Here is a 5,907-nt window from a genome sequence, read left to right as displayed (position 1 = left end):
CCCCTTATACCGGTGCTGCCCCTTATCCCGGTGCTGCCCCTTAGGCCGATGCTTTGCCCCTTAGTCCGGTGTTGCCCCTTAGTCCAGGTGGGGTTAGTTGGAGGGTGGTCATTGGGAGGGAGGCTACCGAAGCAGGTTGTGACTGTGGTGGGGTTGGGGATCACGACCGGGGCCAGAGCCGCCACCGTGGACAGACGCCCACCCAGACCCTCCCCTAGTCCTGATGTTGGTGCGCCCGGAGTTCGCACCTTTAGGGAGTACTGTGACACTCTGGCTCTAGGACTTTGTATGTGAGCTAGAGTGTATGTTGTTTTGTTGGGGATTTGGGTGTTTTTCTATGTTGGTAGTTCTGTCGGGTGTATTTCTATGTTTGCAGGTCTGTGGGTTGTTTTTCTAGGTGGTTGTATGTTGTAGTCAATGACTCCCAATCGGAGGTAACGTAGTGTCAGCTGTCGGCTCGTTATCTCTGATTGGGAGCCATATTTAAACTGTCAGTTTTCACCTTTGTTTTGTGGGTTATTGTTCCAAGTTAAGGTATTGTTCCAGTGTTCTATGTTCTGTCGGTGTCACAGAGGACTTCACGTATCGTCATTTGTTGTTTTCGTGGTTGCTGTATTTAATAAAAGTCATCATGTTCACTCGCAACGCTGCGCATTGGTCCGCTCCTTTAGACGATCGTGACACTAGGACAACGGGAGGGTTAATTAACTCAGGAACCACACCTGTGTGGAAGCGCCTGCTTTCAATATACTTTGTATCCCTCATTTACTCAAGCGTTTCCTTTATTTGAGCAGTTATCTGTAGTACAGAGAGGCTGGGATTTCTTATGCCACGCCTTGAAAGTTGAACTGCTGATGATTGATACAGCTGGGTTGGAATAGTTTGACTTACAGAACTCTACGAAGACATTCTTGTTTTTGTCGAGAGTGACAGCCTCAAAGTTCTTCCCGACCAGAACTTTAACGGGTCCTTTATCCCAGTCCTCTGGTATCTCCTCACTCAGCAGGTGGGACTGGAACCACAACACACAGTTATACTCTGACCTCTAACCTTTAACCCCTGACCTCTAACCGCTAGCCCCTGACTTTAAACCCTGTGTGGCTGTAAGGGTACGCGTGAACTGGTTGGCTGGCTGTAGTGGTGGGAGTCATGTGATTGGCTAGCTCTAGTAGTAGGAGTGTTGTGATTGGCTAGCTCGAGTAGTAGGAGTGATGTGATTGGCTAGCTCTAGTAGTAGGAGTGATGTGATTGGCTAGCTCTAGTAGTAGGAGTGTTGTGATTGGCTAGCTCGAGTAGTAGGAGTGATGTGATTGGCTAGCTCTAGTAGTAGGAGTGTTGTGATTGGCTAGCTCGAGTAGTAGGAGTGATGTGATTGGCTAGCTCTAGTAGTAGGAGTGATGTGATTGGCTAGCTCTAGTAGTAGGAGTGATGTGATTGGCTAGCTCTAGTAGTAGGAGTGATGTGATTGGCTAGCTCTAGTAGTAGGCGTTATGTGATTAGCTAGCTGTAGGGGTAGGAGTGATGTGATTGGTCGGGTGGTTGTTTACCTTCACGGTTCCGTCCAGAACTCCTGACAGAACGTTTGGAGCGTGGCAGCCGTTATCTGTCCAATTAGAGCGAACTTCTTGACGGTGTCGGTGTTGATGATGCGTACAGTGGGGGCGTCGCCCTCCGAAAGACCAAAGTACTTCAGGACATGACTGACTGGTCCCGTTACATCTATCATGATGAACAATACCTACATACACACACAACACACACAACACACACGCACAACACACACACCACACACACACACACACACACACACACACACACACACACGCACAACACACACGCACAACAAACACACCACACACACACACACACATACACACACACACACACACACACACACACACACACACAACACAACACAAACGCACAACACACACACACACACACACACACACACACGCACAACACAAACGCACAACACACACACCACACACACACACACACACACATACACATACACACACACACACACACTCACATACACACACACACACGCACAACACACACACACACACACTTGTCAATGCCCATACCAAGGAAAACCTTGAAAAACTGTGACAAATTTGCTACTGAACAGTTTACTGTATATAGTAGTGTGTAGTAGTAGTATACTGTATATAGTAGTAGTAATATACTATATATAGTAGTGTGTAGTAGTAGTTTACTGTATATAGTAGTATGTAGTAGTAGTATACTGTATATAGTAGTAGTAATATACTGTATACAGTAGTGTGTAGTAGTAGTATATAGTAGTAGTAGTATACTGTATATAGTAGTAGTAATATACTGTATACAGTAGTGTGTATTAGTAGTATATATAGTAGTAGTAGTATACTGTATATAGTAGTAGTAGTATACTGTATATAGTAGTGTGTAGTAGTAGTGTACTGTATATAGTAGTAGTAGTATACTGTATATAGTAGTGTGTAGTAGTAGTATACTGTATATAGTAGTAGTAATATACTGTATATAGTAGTGTGTAGTAGTAGTATACTGTATATAATAGTAGTAATATACTGTATATAGTAGTGTGTAGTAGTAGTGTACTGTATATAGTAGTAGTAGTATACTGTATATAGTAGTGTGTAGTAGTAGTATACTGTATATAGTAGTAGTAATATACTGTATATAGTAGTGTGTAGTAGTAGTATACTGTATATAGTAGTAGTAATATACTGTATATAGTAGTGTGTAGTAGTAGTATACTGTATATAGTAGTGTGTAGTAGTAGTATACTGTATATAGTAGTGTGTAGTAGTAGTATACTGTATATAGTAGTAGTAATATACTGTATATAGTAGTAGTATACTGTATATAGTAGTGTGTAGTAGTAGTGTACTGTATATAGTAGTAGTAGTATACTGTATATAGTAGTGTGTAGTAGTAGTATACTGTATATAGTAGTAGTAATATACTGTATATAGTAGTGTGTAGTAGTAGTATACTGTATATAGTAGTAGTAATATACTGTATATAGTAGTGTAGTAGTAGTGTACTGTATATAGTAGTAGTAGTATACTGTATATAGTAGTGTGTAGTAATAGTATACTGTATATAGTAGTAGTAATATACTGTATATAGTAGTGTGTAGTAGTAGTATACTGTATATAGTAGTAGTAGTATACTGTATATAGTAGTGTGTAGTAGTAGTATACTGTATATAGTAGTGTGTAGTAGTAGTATACTGTATATAGTAGTGTGTAGTAGTAGTATACTGTATATAGTAGTAGTAATATACTGTATATAGTAGTGTGTAGTAGTAGTTTACTGTATATAGTAGTGTGTAGTAGTAATACACTGTATATAGTAGTAGTATACTGTATATAGTAGTAGTAGTATACTGTATATAGTAGTGTGTAGTAGTAGTATACTGTATATAGTAGTGTGTAGTAGTAGTGTACTGTATAGTAGTAGTAGTATACTGTATATAGTAGTGTGTAGTAGTATATACTGTATATAGTAGTAGTAATATACTGTATATAGTAGTGTGTAGTAGTAGTATACTGTATATAGTAGTAGTAATATACTGTATATAGTAGTGTGTAGTAGTAGTGTACTGTATATATAGTAGTAGTAGTATACTGTATATAGTAGTGTGTAGTAGTAGTATACTGTATATAGTAGTAGTAATATACTGTATATAGTAGTGTGTAGTAGTAGTATACTGTATATAGTAGTAGTAGTATACTGTATGTAGTAGTGTGTAGTAGTAGTATACTGTATATAGTAGTGTGTAGTAGTAGTATACTGTATATAGTAGTGTGTAGTAGTAGTATACTGTATATAGTAGTAGTAATATACTGTATATAGTAGTGTGTAGTAGTAGTTTACTGTATATAGTAGTGTGTAGTAGTAATACACTGTATATAGTAGTAGTATACTGTATATAGTAGTAGTAGTATACTGTATATAGTAGTAGTAGTAGTTTACTGTATATACAAAAAAGTATTTAGTCAGCCACCAATTGTGCAAGTTCTCCCACTTAAAAAGATGAGAGAGGCCTGTAATTTTCATCATAGGTACACGTCAACTATGACAGACAAAATGAGCATTTTTTTCCAGAAAAATCACATTGTAGGATTTTTAATGATTTTATTTGCAAATTATGGTGGAAAATAAGTATTTGGTCAATAACAAAGTTTCTCAATACTTTGTTATATACACTTTGTTGGCAATGACACAGGTCAAACGTTTTCTGTAAGTCTTCACAAGGTTTTTCACACACTGTTGCTGGTATTTTGGCCCATTCCTCCATGCAGATCTCCTCTAGAGCAGTGATGTTTTGGGGGCTGTCACTAGGCAACACAGACTTTCAACTCCCTCCAAAGATTTTCTATGGGGTTGAGATCTGGAGACTGGCTAGGCCACTCCAGGACCTTGAAATGCTTCTTACGAAGCCACTCCTTCGTTGCCGGGCGGTGTTTGGGATCATTGTCATGCTGAAAGACCCAGCCACGTTTCATCTTCAATGCCCTTGCTGATGGAAGGAGGTTTTCACTCAAAATCTCACGATACATGGCCCCATTCATTCTTTCCTTTACACGATCAGTCGTCCCTGTTCCCTTTGCAGAAAAAACAGCCCCAAAGCATGATGTTTCCACCCCCATGCTTCACAGTAGGTATGGTGTTCTTTGGATGCAACTCAGCATTCTTTGTCCTCCAAACACGACGAGTTGAGTTTTTACCAAAAAGTTATATTTTGGTTTCATCTGACCATATGACATTCTCCCAATCCTCTTCTGGATCATCCAAATGCACTCTAGCAAACTTCAGACGGGCCTGGACATGTACTGGCTTAAGCAGGGGGACACGTCTGGCACTGCAGGATTTGAGTCCCCTGGCGGCGTAGTGTGTTACTGATGGTAGGCTTTGTTACTTTGGTCCCAGCTCTCTGCAGGTCATTCACTAGGTCCCCTGTGTGGTTCTGGGATTTTTGCTCACCGTTCTTGCTGATCATTTTGACCCCACGGGGGTGAGATCTTGCGTGGAGCCCCAGATCGAGGGAGATTATCAGTGGTCTTGTATGTCTTCCATTTCCTAATAATTGCTCCCACAGTTGATTTATTCAAACCAAGCTGCTTACCTATTGCAGATTCAGTATTCCAGCCTGGTGCAGGTCTACAATTTTGTTTCTGGTGTCCTTTGACAGCTCTTTGGTCTTGGCCATAGTGGAGTTTGGAGTGTGACTGTTTGAGGTTGTGGACAGGTGTCTTTTATACTGATAACAAGTTCAAACAGGTGCCATTAATACAGGTAACGAGTGGAGGACAGAGGAGCCTCTTAAAGAAGAAGTTAGCAGGTCTGTGAGAGCCAGAAATCTTGCTTGTTTGTAGGTGACCAAATATTTTTCCACCATAATTTACAAATAAATTCATTAAAAAATCCTACAATGTGATTTTCTGGATTTTCTTTTCTCAAATTGTCTGTCATAGTTGACGTGTACCTATGATGAAAATTACAGGCCTCTCTCATCTTTTTAGTGGGAGAACTTGCACAATTGGTGGCTGACTAAATACTTTTTTCCCCACTTGTATATTTAAGTGATAATGTCCTTGAAGCCGGTGATTGGAGGATATATTTAAGTGATAATGCCCTCGAAGCCGGTGATTGGAGGATATATTTAAGTGATAATGCCCTCGGGGCCGGTGATTGGAGGATATATTTAAGTGATAATGCCCTCGGCCGGTGATTGGAGGATATATTTAAGTGATAATGCCCTCGAAGCCGGTGATTGGAGGATATATTTAAGTGATAATGCCCTCGAAGCCGGTGATTGGAGGATATATTTAAGTGATAATGCCCTCGAAGCCGGTGATTGGAGGATATATGTTAAGTGATAATGCCCTCGAA

The 5,907-nt window shown here is 40.0% G+C and overlaps 1 pseudogene; it reads right to left on the bottom strand.

Annotated features, from left to right (window-relative positions):
• Positions 1 to 891: 891 nt before the first annotated feature.
• Positions 892 to 5,907, bottom strand: part of LOC123486285 — a 16,950-nt pseudogene continuing 11,934 nt past the window's right edge.

This window comes from Coregonus clupeaformis, unplaced genomic scaffold (assembly GCF_020615455.1).
Source record: "Coregonus clupeaformis isolate EN_2021a unplaced genomic scaffold, ASM2061545v1 scaf1099, whole genome shotgun sequence".
NCBI classification, from domain to species: domain Eukaryota; kingdom Metazoa; phylum Chordata; class Actinopteri; order Salmoniformes; family Salmonidae; genus Coregonus; species Coregonus clupeaformis.
The sequence above is the reverse complement of the archived record's forward strand: the minus strand, read 5'-3'. Positions and strand labels throughout refer to the sequence as shown.